Below are 15,333 nucleotides of genomic sequence, written 5' to 3'. Positions count from 1 at the left end.
GAAGAGAACTTTTTGTCTCTACTTCGCTCGTGTGTTTATTCTACGGAACTTGAATATTTATTTTACGCGTATCAGCTGCAAAGTATGAATTGCATGATTATTTCTTCCTGAATTTGATAATACGTATCGTTGATAGAATTTTCTTTCTGAAACGGACAGGTTAAACACACACGTAGAAATCAATATTTATTAACTACTTGATGGGAATCAGTACAGGGATGATAAAATAAAGACAATAAACCTGTCGAATAAAAACAGCTGTATTTCTTATCATTTTAAATGATCGCAATAACATCGATTAGCGGACCACTGACGTTTTAAAAAACTTGCGTACTCGTAACGTGAAAATATTATGAATAATAAGCGGAAGTTTATGTTGAATGTTTATGACAGATAATTAATTTGATGCAACTTTTACTTCTCAACTTCTATTCCATCAACATCGTCATACAAAAGATATTCAAAATTTTGCAGAAAATCCAAGTTTCCAGCTTTCTCAGAAAAATCCACTTTCCTCCCTCATCGACGCTACGTACCTTCCGACTTGCAAGGTATTTGCAATACGAAATAGACGATAACTCAAAACACATTACACCTCGATAATTGATTTTCACAAATTTAACAACATTCAACGTTTAAGAATAATTTCGCAATTCTACGTATAATCAGCGCTGCTATTTTCCATGCAATCCGTGTTTCCCTTCTTTTCCTCGATGAACTATTTTTCCTCTCCCTGCGATTTGATATCGAAGATACGAACCTTGACCCGTTACAGATCGAACGCTCGTCCATGGAAATGCAACGAGACGAAGCTCGCCACCTAGCGCAACGCGCTTTCGTCGCGTCTGCAGCGCGAGAAAAAAGAAAGCGAGAAAAAGGCGCAAAAAGGAAAACGAGGCGTCGAATGTCGGGCGATTTTTATCCGACGCACCGCAGGGGACCACCCAGGCGTTGGTACGCGAGTCGACGTGCACGTACGCGTCCACCACGCGCTCTCGCATTGCGACGCGAGCAAGCCAGGGTCCGAGAGAGCTGGGTTCTGGCCGGCAGGCGGTCAGGCACCCATACTCAAAGCGCTAATTTTCTCTCTGTCCATTGGCGGGGACTGGCTTGTGCGTGCCGCGGCGCGGCACGGTGCTCACACAAACGTGGCAAATTAACAGGCACGCAAATGAGCGAGTTCACGCGCTCGCTTTCGTGTTACCCTGCGCCTCTCTCGTCACAATTGGACACTAATAAACGCGGCAACGGTGTCTCTATCCCATTCTCCCCCTGTGTAGAAGCCTCTCTGTTCCACCCCTTTGCGCTCTTCATCCCTTATGCCGCCGCTATACCACGCTATCCAGTTCTATCGTTCTCTACTCTCTGCCTTGCTCGGTCCATCGCTAACGAACTACGTCTAGTATCTATGCTCTGCGAGCTTTGTCACGTAGGCGCACTGTTTCTGCCCGTTTCGCGTGCTTTCATTCCATTCCCGCGTTACACGGTCGAGCCTCGCATCTTCACGCCGCAGAATCTTCGAGTTGTGCAGATATCTTTCGAATACAGTAAGCGTTATAAGATGAGAAGGATATCGGCAGGATTCGTAAGCTGGTGATTTCACAGGTCGATAAGAGTTCATATCTGTGGAATTGTGGAGGCTGCAGGAAAGGCGAATTTGATGACTCCAGGAGAAATATATAATTCGAGTTACATAGTTGGCGTGCGAAATGAGCATAGTGAGGATTGAAATACGACTTTTTATCGTAAGATACGACCGTGTACGTGTGCATATATTAGGTTGTCTTTCTTTTACAGACATTTCTTTTACAACAACGCATCTTTATACAAACGCGAAACCTAATCTGTCAAACGTTGTGATTATCTTGATAGAAGAAAATGGATCATACGTAAATGGATAAAATAATATAAAATGAAAAATGTTGTGCATTATGTTGAGATTACTAGATTACAAAGGAACGCGTGGATAAATTGTAAGGTAGAAAATATATTTTAAATACTGAAGTGTAAATACACGTCGGAATATAATTGAGCTGATCCAGATCCGCAGGCTAGCAGTGTTACCCTATGACTGAAAACCCTGATCCCATCGTCGCCTGTCTACAGTTTAAGGCCTGTCTTCGTCCCAGTCTTTTGTCTATACGCTGTCGATGGCTTCAGTGCTTGAGAAAACTAAAAGACCAGATGCAGAGTTTTCTTAGAAGCGGTGACCACTTTTTTTTTTTTTTTTTTTTATTTCATTTTGGTTATTTTACAATTTGTCCTTGCGGACATTTGGTAAAGTGTTATATCTTGTTGGTGAAGAAAAAAAAAATATAAATAAAAAATAATATAGCATGTGGGCGGCTACCCCCAGCGGGGTGCCAGCTTCGTTTTTTTTCTAAGTTATATCTTTTATGAGGTCTATTGGGTGTGACCACTTCAACACGTTATTTTCTTATAAAAGGAAAGAAACTTTTCGCACGACCTAATATAATCTACTACGTTGCAGCGATGATTAAACTTTGATTTATACAAGTAAACTTGGATCTGTAGAAGGTAGGCCTCCTTGCGTGTGTGCGTATCTGCAAATGATTGTTATACGGATAAAAGAACGTATCTGGATACGTGGTAAATTATTCCATATAAGTTAGTAGCGAATGGCTTCACACTGAGGCAGAAGGAAACGAAGAGAATCATAGTCGTATAGAGATTTTCAAATTATAGAAAGTTGAATTACAGAGGTCTGCGTTTCTCACTTCTCTTAAATGTAATTGTATAGTGTATAGAAATGTAGTAGTTGTTTCTCTGGCGTTGTTTCGTCTGTTCCATTCTCTCTCTCTCTCTCTCTCTTTTGCTACGAGTCTGTCTCTATTTAGTACGTGTTGGTCTTCCGTATGATATACCCTTCTTCGTTACTCCTGCGAGTGCAATCTCCCTTGGATGGGCCATGATATCTGCAAACACGAGAGAGCAGCTCGCAGCGGGAATATGCACGCTTGTCCGCGTGAAAAGCGAGATACAGGAGAAAATTACCGGTCTCCGGACCGGCGGAATCGAGACGCACGTGTCTCGTGCTATGAATTTCGACGTTGAACCGAGTCCACGAAGATTCTTGCGGATTTGTACCTTTTTCATATCTTCGCGTCAAGGATACTTATTAGACCGCGCAGTTTTATGCGTTTACGGGGAATTTGAAGAAACAGAAATATACAGAGTGCGCGTGATATGCAGAGGAACACGAAACACTAAAAATAGAGTGGGGATATTTATGCAAATTCATATTTTTATAAACGTAATCAAACGTAGATAGAAATTTTGTTACACACCAAACATTGCAAAAGACACTTTAGATATTTCATACACTTTTGCACCTTCAAATTTCCCACAAATGTATGAAAATCTGTAGCACAGTTACAATATTCCATAGACGAAACACACAGATCTTTGCTTAGGTCTCATTTGCATCCGCAATCTGATGATTGTGGTGGACCAAGATCTTCGTATTTCATTTCACTCACTGACCATTCTTTTATTTCTTTATTTCTCTGGTCTTTGTTCCAGTCTTTACTATTTATTGTATTTGGTGTATCGATCGATAAAAGTGATCATCTCTTGAGAAAATGCGGAGAACCGAGTGATATGTAATCTATCTCGCGGGTTGTTGGAGAAAGCTCGAAGATCTTGGGATTTATGGCGATTTGCATGCATTAGAGATCGTCGAGGATACTCTGGCGAGTCGAGAGGTCGAATGAGAGAAAAAAAGGATCGTTTTCTGCGAACCGATCACGAAGCGGTCTCGAAGAAGTCGAAGACACTAGGCTCCTTTTTGTCGATCTGAACGAGTTGACCTTTTAAGGATCGCCTTCCGCAATGGAATCGATTAACCTACTGCACTGTCAGACCCTTTTTGCATTCTTCTGTTACACTATGCCACGCGTGACCAATTACTTACGAATTGCATCTGATCCTTGTGTACTCGCTGTATTGCGAAACAATTCTGTTTTCTAGCAACATTGTAGCTATCTCAAATTATCAACGTCGGTTTGACCTTTTCCATCCGACGTTTCTCTATTCGGTTATTAATCTTCCACCCTGTACAAACTGGTAATACTACGGTAAGAAAAGGATTGAGATTTGTATCAATTTAAAAAATTGGAACATTGTGGGGTAAGAATATGTGTACATATATCGTATGTGTTTTAAATATATGTGCCTATCCATATATATGTATCTTCTACGATTTTTACAAATGATATTTGTCAAACATATTATAAACGAATGTAATGAACCATTCGTTTGCTTGGCCAGAAACCTGATCCAAAGCAGATTGATTAAGGAGTATCATACATCTCACAAGTCAAAAGATTTAATCTTGATAAATAGATACAGACGTTGAAAACGTGGCAAAATTAGAACGCAAGAAAATAAAATTTAGTTTAATGTCGACTTATCAAAAGACAAAGTCATCAAGTACGAAATCACGTAACATTTGACATTTGTATCCATCTAAAGATGCAACGAATGTAACAACACATTGTTCTACCTCGCAGAAAAATAACGTGAAAGAATGAACACAAAGGAGCACGCAAACAGCCGTACATATCTGTACACGGACCAGTTAGAAAAAAATCGTAACATCAAAAACGCACAGATATTACACGGCCCGTACAGGCGCACCTACACGCCAACTACTGTTCCAGCTGTTTTCTACCTCCGGCAGTTTAAAAGTTTCCAAGTAATCTCTCGATTTTTCAGTTACAAAAATCAAATATCGCCGGTTGATCGAGCGCGTTCACACTGTTCACGCGTGTACATCGACAACGCACACGCGTACGCACGCATTTGGCCGGAGAGCCATCGTGTAAACCGCGAAAAGCTGAGGTGACGCGCGCCTATGAAAACGTAACCAGCCCCAGTGGCGGTTGTTTTTCTGCGGTGTTAATGCAACGACAAAAATTGCTACAGCAGCGGATGGTGCAGCTGCTCGCGCGTGTCGAAACAAGCGCGCGAGAAACGCTCTCTCGGCTCCGATATTGCGATCCCTGCGTGTCCATAACGCTGAAATTTCGTTTCCCGGCCGTCCAAGCATAATGGATTTTCGACTTCCGCTTTTTACCTTTTCAATACCACCGACGAATCGTTTAACGAGCAACGCGCACGGCACACCGAAACGGGGCGCCAATTTTTCTCTTCTTTTTTTCGCCATTTTGCCTGCAATTTGAACGTAGAAATATTTTCTTCGAAGTTGTATCCTTTTCGATTCGATTCTTTCTCTGTGAGAAACGCTTTTGCTATTTATATTGGACATCTTTTAATTATAAAATATAGCAGAGTCCCGATGGAACATTATTGTTGATTATTATCGGAACAAGAATGATTGGTAATCTTCTGTCTCTGAATACGAGGAAGGATATTGTTTGAGAAATACGTGTAACTCGACGTTTTAATTTTCATGTTTCTCACAATTAGGGAAGAAAATTTTTCAAGGGAAAAAGAATGGGATGGTTACTGGCATTTCTTTCAAGAAATATGAAATATATCTTCTTTTATCGCATCTTGTAGCGGATCGTAAAATACGTTCAACAATAGCACAGTAATAATTTCCTAGTGCTCTTAAATGATATTAATGTTATAAATACTCGTTCTCTGCCTCTCCCCCTCTCTCTCTGTCTATCTGTCTAAAGTGAATACGAACGTATCATAATGTTATTTCAATTATTTTTGACTTAATTGCAGCAGGTCTAATATAATGCGATTTATTATTATATATTCTAAAGTTGTAAATTATTTGCTCTGCAATGGCATCGAATAATACCTTCTCGTATTCCAAAATAACATCAATTACAAAGAACTCGATATTACAAGCGAACACCATTCTCAAAATACCCGGTGGATTCTGATCTTGTTATGCTACATCCATCCATTTAACACGTTGGTCACCACGTCACCCATATGTGACTTCCGTGAGGCTCGTCACCCAAGTATGGGTGACGCTCTTCTTGCTCGAGTTAATTAAATATAGGATATAAAAATATTATAAGCACATTATACCATACTTTTTATTAATTTATATTCATAAAATATTACATTATGCTATATCGTATGACATTTGTTAAAACATTCCAAACACATTTGAGATGATTTTGGGCACTTTGAGTAATAGTTGTAGACTTCGTCATGACTACTCTCCTCACTTTCAAATATATTTTCACGCTGTTTACTGAACATTTTGAGGATGAACAAATCACTGATGCAAGTCTCACAAGTATGCTTCTCGACTAAATAAATCTGAGATATCTACCATGAGATCCCTCGGAATACTCTAGCTGGGAAGCTTATCGCTTTCTTCATTTCAGAACTAAATAATCTTTTCTTTACAATGAATCGAAGGCGATAAACAATGAATTCCCGCTTGTCGCTCTATTTACGTTCTGCGTACCGGCGGTCGGATTTGGGTCCCGCAGGAAACTTAGCCGAGTCACGCTGGGTGACCAACGTGTTAACAAAGACAAATAAAGAGAAAAAATAAGCGGAATCCGAAAGACTCATGAATTATCTAATGCAAAAGTACCAAGGGAAACTGTAACGCGCATCGAAACAGAAAAACTGATCTCCTTAAAAACTTTGCAAAGGCGCAATTACTCGGACGATCGAGCCTAACTGGAGCAGCCCGTGACCGCGTGAATTAGAGGTCGGTAAAAGATTAAAATGAGCAGCAAACGGAGAGCAGATTTAGCAGGTTAGAAACGCGCGGCTCGTCCTCGGAAAAGACGAGGAAACGATCGAGGGATCCACGTAAAACGGCAGCTGGCTCGCGGGATCGTAAACGCAGCTAAACATGTGTACGGGCATAAAACGTTGCTGCACTCTCCCTCTGTGCGTCGCATAAATATACAGGCGCCCCTTTAGCCGATGAGCCGTGGTGCGCTTAAATTTCTCGGTAGCCGTAAACGAAACCAGAAAGAGAAAAAGCGAAACACAGAGAGCGAGAGAGAGAATGATGGAAAGAGAACGAATAGCACAGAAAGGGTAAGAGGAGGAGGGCAGAAAGGAAGGCGAAGAAGGAGGAATTTATCGTGCAGCTTGGTCGAGGCGCAGCTGAGTGAATCGCTGCAATTACATGCCAAGGTAATTGCACACGGCGACCGGAGATTTTTATCCTCGCACCTTGCACAAAGAAACCCTTCCCCTCCTGGGCTATTCAATTTATTCGTTCTCCTTCTAGCGTCTACGATCGCCGACCGGCCGCAAAAACTCAGCCACCGCCGCAGTGGTTTTTTTCGTTCCACTTGAAAAATTGCGACACCGCCGCGTACTTCGCGGTTTCCCTTGGGGCGTTCCCTCGCGTGAAATCACAGCCAGTAGGAGTATGCAAGGGGATGAGTTGTACGTGTACAGGGATCGTTCGAATTAAGACTGGGATATAGGGACGATCGATAAAGATCGACGATTAACCGAGATCGATTAAATAAGAGTTGCTCTCGTTGAGATTAGTTAAACGGACGCCTGTGATTTACGTAATCGAGCGAAGCGAAAATCGCCTTGCTCGATAGTTCTTGCTCCACGACGATCGTCGTGGATCAGTTTTGCGATACTCGATGGATATGAAGCGACCTATACGTACGTAGATTTGAAATTAATTGAAATTAAAGGCTGCTGATTTTGTTCTTTCGGAGGAATGGGAAACATTTAATTTCTGTTTTACGGATTTTTAAGGATGCTTCGGATATCGTTTCGTTAGTGAGGTCCTGTGATCTTGGATAGATGTATTTAGTCGAATGAATAGGGAGATGATGTACGCGACATAGGATTGGAGGTTGTCAGAGGATTTCGTTGATTCGCGACTTTGCATGTTGACGAGAACAGAAGGTAGAAAAATTAGAGTTTTGGATAACGATGATTGGAAGTTGGTATCTTTTGATTGGGATTAATTACGGTAATTACATATTGAAGCTGTTTTACTATGCAGTCTAGATATAAAATGGCAGAAATTGTGCGTTATTAAATTCTCCTAATAACACATAAGCGGACTGACGATCATCCCAATTCTTCATATCTCGTCATACCATCGTTTCAACAAATTACACATCCCTCCAAAAAGCAGCGGCAACAAGTACTTATTAACAAAAAGAGAGCTTCTTCGAGTCATATAAACCAGCGATAAAAAGTGCACTCGAAACACACAACTGGCAATCACGACAATACAATTCTGCACAAGAAGTCGAATAGCACCGCGATTAAACGTATTCTTCCTCTCTTCGCATCTTAAAAAGCCTTGAAAACTTCGGCATTAAGTAATTACCGTGCCACCCAAGGAGATCGTTAACGCTCCACGTATCAGCTCCTCGATCCTCCTCGTTCACGCGGCACAAGTGAACATTTTCTTGTCTCGTGCCACCGGAGGCCCATTCACAGAACGAAACGCTGGAAAAAGAAAAGCTTAAAAGAAAAGGGAAGAAAAAAGTCCGCTCTTGAACGCGTGTGCCATAAAATAAAAAGAAAAGAGAGAGGAGCGACATGACTAAGCGGAGACGCGACAGCTCGTTAACGCGTTCTTACGAGCGTTTCGATGATCGATCGGCTCGAAATTAGCGAGATAAGCGAGCGTTACGTCGACGGGTATCGTCGGTTCGACGACGAGGACCCGGTGGGTGGAAACGGTAACGTGATGTCGTTCTCTCTGTCTCTTTTACCTTGCCCGTCTCTCTCATTTCGGAGGCGGAGGTGTGCAGGAGGCGAACGCGGAGGCGGAGGGCATCGGCGGCGGCGGTGGTTATCCAGATAGCAGATAGCCAGGACGGTGGTCTCGTTTGCGGTTTGACCACCCTTGTGGTGCACTGCCCTAACCGCCCCTAACCACCATACCGCACCATCCGCAGCCGCGCGGTGTGTGCAACCGGCGATAATGTCGCCCTTGCTGCGGCCGATGCATGTCGTTGCACTGGCCACGCTTGAGGCACAAAGTGTTCTATCAAATGCTCCAACCTCGCCTCTTTCCCACACCTTCTTCTTTTCCTTTCTTCTCTTTCCTCGTTCCAGGCTCCATTATTTCCTTCGTCTTTTATTTTATTTTATTTTTATTTTATTCGTCTTCTTTTCTTTCGGGTTTCGTTTATTAATTTGCTCGCCCTTTTTGGGACGGCAGTGGTTCCTTTAATTCGTAATAGATTCTTGTATATGATGATAGAAGAATGAACCCGAGGTGATCGTTAGGAGCGGGATTTCGAGAATTTTGATTTCGAAAGGGTAGAATATCTTTTGTATATGCTTCTTGGAAATTAGTAACATTTTGCTAATGCACTTGTTTGCCGTAGTTTATCTTAAAATTTAATATCATTTACGTCATCTTCTTGCAATAGACCAACGATGAATTTACATATACAAGTAAGACGTTCGTTTCTTGAGAATCTACTTATTTGGTGAAAGCGCGTTAACAAAAATGGTTAACGAATATAAGGGACTCGTATACGAATGAAAACTTTTCTTTCTCCTTGCATTATACATTTTTTATATACTTGTCATTGAAATTTCTTTGATGCAAATTTCATGCCTCTATCGTTAATGCTGTCGTATTTAAAGCACCTGCGCGTCTCAACGCGTTTCAATCAGGAGCCCCATCCTATAAAATCAGCAAAACAGAAACGTATGTTGGTGATACAGGATGATCCCGATTAAAACTGACCAACATGCTGGCTAAACGTCTTACCGGATTATCTCGACACAGTCCGACGCGGAACAGGTTCATCGGTGGCCACGTTTGACAGGCTGTTTTACGCGGATAGCGATACGGGCCGATCGAATAAATAAGCGTTGTGGACGAGTTAATTATACCGGTCGTCGGGGCTCCATATTAATGCGATCCCGGTGGACCGTTTATTCGATGAAAAAGTCCAAATACGATCGTGGCGAGGCTTAACGAGATCCTTTCACGGGGTCCCGTACGATTGCGACCACGTAACCACGTATACGTAGCAGGCCACGCGGTAAACGAAAACATATCGGTCACCTGTAACGTGAGAAAATATCAAGAGGCAGGAATGTTCCATGTAACGAGCTGTTCCTGTTTTAAGGCATTTTTGAGGCTACTGATCGCTGCAGAAATTGGGTTCAGCGTGTTCGTGTGCGGGTACCAGCAATTCCTTAAATATTGTTTATGGTAAGTATATATGTATGGAAGACTTTAATAAATAGTTTTCCATTTGTAAATTGTATTCTAAAATTGTATTCTATGTATCTATCGACAATCGAGAGGATTTTACAGTGTAACAGGAATTTTGATTTGCTATGCGAATTTCAAAATATAGTAAAGAAGCTTCGGTTATTATTATTTTATTTATTTTATTATTTATTTAATTCTTATGCGTTATGTATGCGTATAATTTGCAATATTTTTTATAATGAAACTGTAGGAGAATATTTGATTTTTCTTATGAAAGTTTACGATTTAAAAATAAAACAAAGTCGTACAATTTCGAATCTTCAATATTTAAAGTCGTCTTTTTCATAAATGATAAAAGAGAAAAGTTGGCATAATTGTGGTTAGCCCTTTAGAATTCGTTTATACTTTATACCGGCTACCTACCTTTCAAGCTCGGTTTCCTTTCAAAATCTCACGTCTTGCTCATGATTGTCCTTCGTTAGCGTTCCTTGTCTTAACCTGTTAACTAGGTCGCCTTTCAGATAGAAACTTCTTTTTCAGGTGGAATTAAACATTAACAAAACACGGGTTAAATCTAGCTAGATCTATTTTGACGTTTCAAAATATGAATATAATATAACGTACGTGTAATAGCAGAATGTAATAGCAATGTAACGATGCATTAAAACCGGAATATCCTCGGATAAATCAATTATTAAGTTCAAAGGTTAACTTGTCTTTACTAGTCAACAGGTTAGCTTTGTATATCAAGTAAACGTACTAACCTTGTATATCAAGTAAGCGTGCTAACTTTGTACTTTGTAATTTACATCCAGCGTTCTGATATACGAGATAGAAGATTATTTAGAGAATGGTCCGTTTTTGTATACGAATACATTATAAATTTCACGTATCGTTGAATTTTCCATTAATTTTCCATTCCTATTTCAAATCATATAGTTGCATACATGCACGTGAGAAGCACTAGAGAACACGTAAAACTTCAAGTCAGAGGACGATTTTCCTTTAATCTTCGCTCGAAGAATGGTCCCGATTAGCCAAAACTCGTGAACTCCACAATACACCTAATCGCAGCGGTGGTACGACAACTGTCTCGGGAATGCACGAAACGGTTGTTCTCTGGTAAATCGGCTGAATCTCTCTACTCACTGTCCCCACAGCGAAATTGGACTTTATTCGCATAAAATGCTAACACGAGTGAAATTTCGAATAAATTTTTCGGATGAAACTTGGTTCGAATAAAATATCTCGAATACATCTTTTTTTTAATGTTAAATAAAGGGAGTTAAAATACGATTATACTGAAATAAAATTTGACATAAATTTTTTGAACAAAATTTTATTTCGTATGGTCTGCGACTAAAAGTTGCGAATAAAACGGAGTTGCGAGAATATAACGAGCAATTTCTTATTCAAGTGAAATAAAAACTTCTTCGAATAAATCAGAAAATAGAGGTATCGCGTGTGTCATCGGCGCGTACTATACACGTGTGAATGTACGCTATCTCAAGAAGGGTTTTCCCTTACCTTATAGTATATACCTCTCGGATTTCTATCCATGAATGTAAAGCAGTGACGCTTTTATTTCTGACGTTTATACTTATCACGCAATTCTTTCCAATAACGAATAATCACATAGATCTACTCGTCAATAACTTTATCGAACAGAAGAAAATAAAAATATTATATAAAACTGTATTGAAAATTGCACAAAGAAATACAAATCCGTATATACATACACGCTGATATACACATATTAATCTATTAGAAATGAGAACTCAATAATTGTGGTAGTACATTTTTTCAAACGTTCTATATTACCAAATTCTGTTTTTCATCAAATTCTTGTTTTATTATTATTTTTCCCAAACTATTTCTTTTTTCCTCTCTCTTATTTGCACCCATTCTACAACTTTATGAAATTTACCAAAATTAAAGTATTTATTGCATCGAGGCAAACTATTGCGTCCGACATAATCCCTAAAATACAGACAATAAACACGAATGCGTGTTAATCACGTACCGTCTAGCAGCAGCCTAACGGATTTCCATTTCCTTTCCTACTTGACTCACCTAGGTATACACAGGTGTAACCCGAAGAAGCTATTCAGCCAGGTAAGAAAAGCAAGTGGGACTCAATTCCGGCTTTTCGTCCTGATCCGGTATTTCCGTTCGAATAATCGTCCAGTCGTTTACGAGGCGGCTAGCCAACGAGAGGAAACGTTTCTACGATACGAATCATCGACAACCGATGGCCAGACTTCTTTATATATACGTGTACATGTAATACGTATGAGTATGTATATATATATGCACATGTCACTTACACACGTATGTACATACATACGCACGCATCCAGGCGTGCCTAACACAGCTTCGTACGTGTGTACGTACATATAGAGGCTGCATACATGTGTACGTACAGATGGACGTAGTGCAACCGCACGTGTGTACATTTTACATATGTATACCTTGCACACGACGTATGTACACTGCGTAACGCCTATACGACAGCAGGCCGCGCCTAACGAACCGAAATGATACCTACCAGTCGTCGCGTGTGTACACATATACGCATAGATGCGCGACGGAGAAGTTCGTGTGACCGTTACACAGTTATACGCGAACACGTGTCTCCGCGGAGAGCGAGAAGAGAGCAGCAGTCTCGCTTAATGCTCGGGCATTAACGCTAATTGATGGATTGTTTTTAATATTTACGCTTCGTTTCTCCTTCTACTTCTTCTCTATCTTCTCTCATAGCGATTCCTGCTTCTTCCTTTTGCTTGTTCTTTTCCTTCGTATAACGCTATCTCTGTCTTTCTTACGTTACATATAGGGCAAACACTGTACGGTCCTATTCCCTGTATCTTTTTCTCGGCGTCCACAGTTGACCACGTTTTGTACGAGCACATAGATATTTCAGTATGTCATCCGTGTATATGTACGGTTGCACACCATTGTATACGTGCAAGCATGTACATACTTACTCGTGGTAGGTATATACGCGTCTATCGTACGGAGCAGCACGAAGACACGTCGGCGACCAAGAGAGCTTGACGACGACGAGACGACGATGGCAGCGGCGACGAAGACAACGGAAAAGACGACGAAGACGACTACGACGACGTCGGAACAACACGATCATACGCGTATATAGCGGGAGAAGATCGGACGAGAGCGAGAAAGAGGGGGGAAAAAAAGGAGAGAAGAGAAGCCTGTGAGATAGCCGTGCAGCCGACACATACGGTAGTCGCAGATCGGCGAGGCAGACAAGGGACTCGAGCAAGCAAAATGGAGGGCAGGCGAGCGTGGAATATAAAAGGAGGAACGTGAATTCATATCTCGTCCGGGGGATCTCGCTGCTTTGCTGCTGAGAGACTGTTTTCGCGGGACAGAGAGAAAGCGACCAAACGATGAACAGAGATACGTTGATGGAGAAGGGTGAGTAGGGTGAAAGAGAAAGAAGGATTGAAGAGCCGAGAGGCAAGGAAAGACTGCGAGAAGGAGAATGAGAGACTCGAGAACAGCCGGCCGTGGTTGCTATCGTATCTGTCACGAGTGCAACGATGACGTTTGAATATCCCGCCGATAGAGAAACAGAGAAGGAACATGGTTATCGTATAAGCGGGACGAAAACGACAATCTGTTCGTAACGAGTGGAACGAGGATAGAGGATACAGTCCGCGTGGAGTAGCCGTCGAAACGCCGAGAAAATCGACCAATGAGCGCGCGGCACCGACCAATCGGGTGGCGAGTTACGAATCCACGCTTGACTACTACGTAGTCTCATCTCTCACCCGGGCCAGTCGTTCCCGAACCACGTAAGGAGGTAGTCTCTTTTGTCTCGCGGAGCTGTGAATACACGATGCGTATACACAATGGTCCCTGCTAAGGATACCGCCGTGTACTCTGCCGTGTAGGCAGGTGAGAAAGTACGAAGAAAGAGGAAGAGAGTAAGAGAGCTGGGTACAAAATTCCCCGAGTATTCAGCGGTATTACCATGGATATAACGTGTGGTTTTTCGACTAGGTTTTTAGAGAGCGTTCCACGCCACGATGATAAAACCGTGCACAGATTAGTTCCGATTCTCTGGCATCGCGCGGCTGTTTGTACCGAGTGTAAAATTATTCGTTGACCTCTCTATCCCGACTCGCTTTTATTTTTCGAAACACTTCGTTAGTGTTTTATTTCGTATTCAGATTCTTCGGTTCTCTTTTAGCCTTTATTTACTTTAACTTCTTTTCCCAGCTTTAAGGAATTGTTCTTTTTTTTAGGCTATTGGATCTAAGATCGATTTTAACGCGGTTATTAGCACGGTCGATAAGTTTTTCTTGCAACACGATCGTTCGCAATAATCGAACTTTATATTTCCTCCGCCTATGGCGTTACGTTCGTAATTGATCGGACAATGGCGAATTGTAATTTCGTCAGTCTTATGTGTTTGCTCTTCGACTTAACAGCTTTATCCTCGGATGACGAATGCGTCCATTAGTACGACTGCGTTTCTAAAAACGTAGAACACCAGGAAAAATTTATTCACAGTTTATTGAGGCCTCGTTAATTAAAACACGTGTCCTCTTTTTTCGTTAGCGTGAATTTCGGGACTCAGTTACCACCATTTGTCTGCTCCATGTTGTTCCAGCAGCTGTTTATTTTTGCTACACTTGTGGATATCTTTAGGATACATAGGATATAATGCTCAACTGTTTGAACGAAAATATCAAATTCCTTAAGGCGTCTTCTTGACACGTCCCATGAAAAAATCCTATTTGCAAATCCTATATAAAAAAAACTTTCATTGCAAATCATTCGTAATACAAAATTTGTTTAGTAAATAAAAATATTTGTCTGTTGTAAAATAGGATCACTGTGAGGAGAATAAAAAATAAAATAATATCCATACGAATAGCAGACCTGATGTGATCAGATATCGCAGTTATCTGAAACGCAATGTTAAGAAATAGAAAAATAGCAGCAGGATTTCCAAAAAATTTTTTTGTAGAAAAAAGAAATTTCTAGTAGATCAGAATATTGGTTATAAAAAAAAAAAAATTAAATTACCTAAAATACAAAAAATTGTATAGTTTACGAGTCATATAACCTCCTCACTGCTCGTCCCAATTAATAGTAATCCATGCCAGTAGAAACTAATTCGATCCGATCGATTAATTAATTTCTTAACAAACTACAAC

The 15,333-nt window shown here is 40.9% G+C and overlaps 1 long non-coding RNA gene across 1 annotated transcript; it reads right to left on the bottom strand.

Annotated features, from left to right (window-relative positions):
• Positions 1–9,444: 9,444 nt before the first annotated feature.
• Positions 9,445–13,233, bottom strand: LOC132907972 (uncharacterized). The gene is made up of 3 exons (XR_009658285.1): positions 13,129–13,233; positions 9,689–9,988; positions 9,445–9,601 (listed from the first exon to the last, which is right to left on the bottom strand). It is a non-coding gene; the product is annotated as an uncharacterized LOC132907972 (long non-coding RNA).
• Positions 13,234–15,333: the final 2,100 nt, after the last annotated feature.

This window comes from Bombus pascuorum, chromosome 1, assembly GCF_905332965.1.
Source record: "Bombus pascuorum chromosome 1, iyBomPasc1.1, whole genome shotgun sequence".
In the NCBI taxonomy this organism is placed as follows: Eukaryota; Metazoa; Arthropoda; class Insecta; order Hymenoptera; family Apidae; genus Bombus; species Bombus pascuorum.
This window is presented reverse-complemented; position numbering and strand designations above follow the sequence as displayed.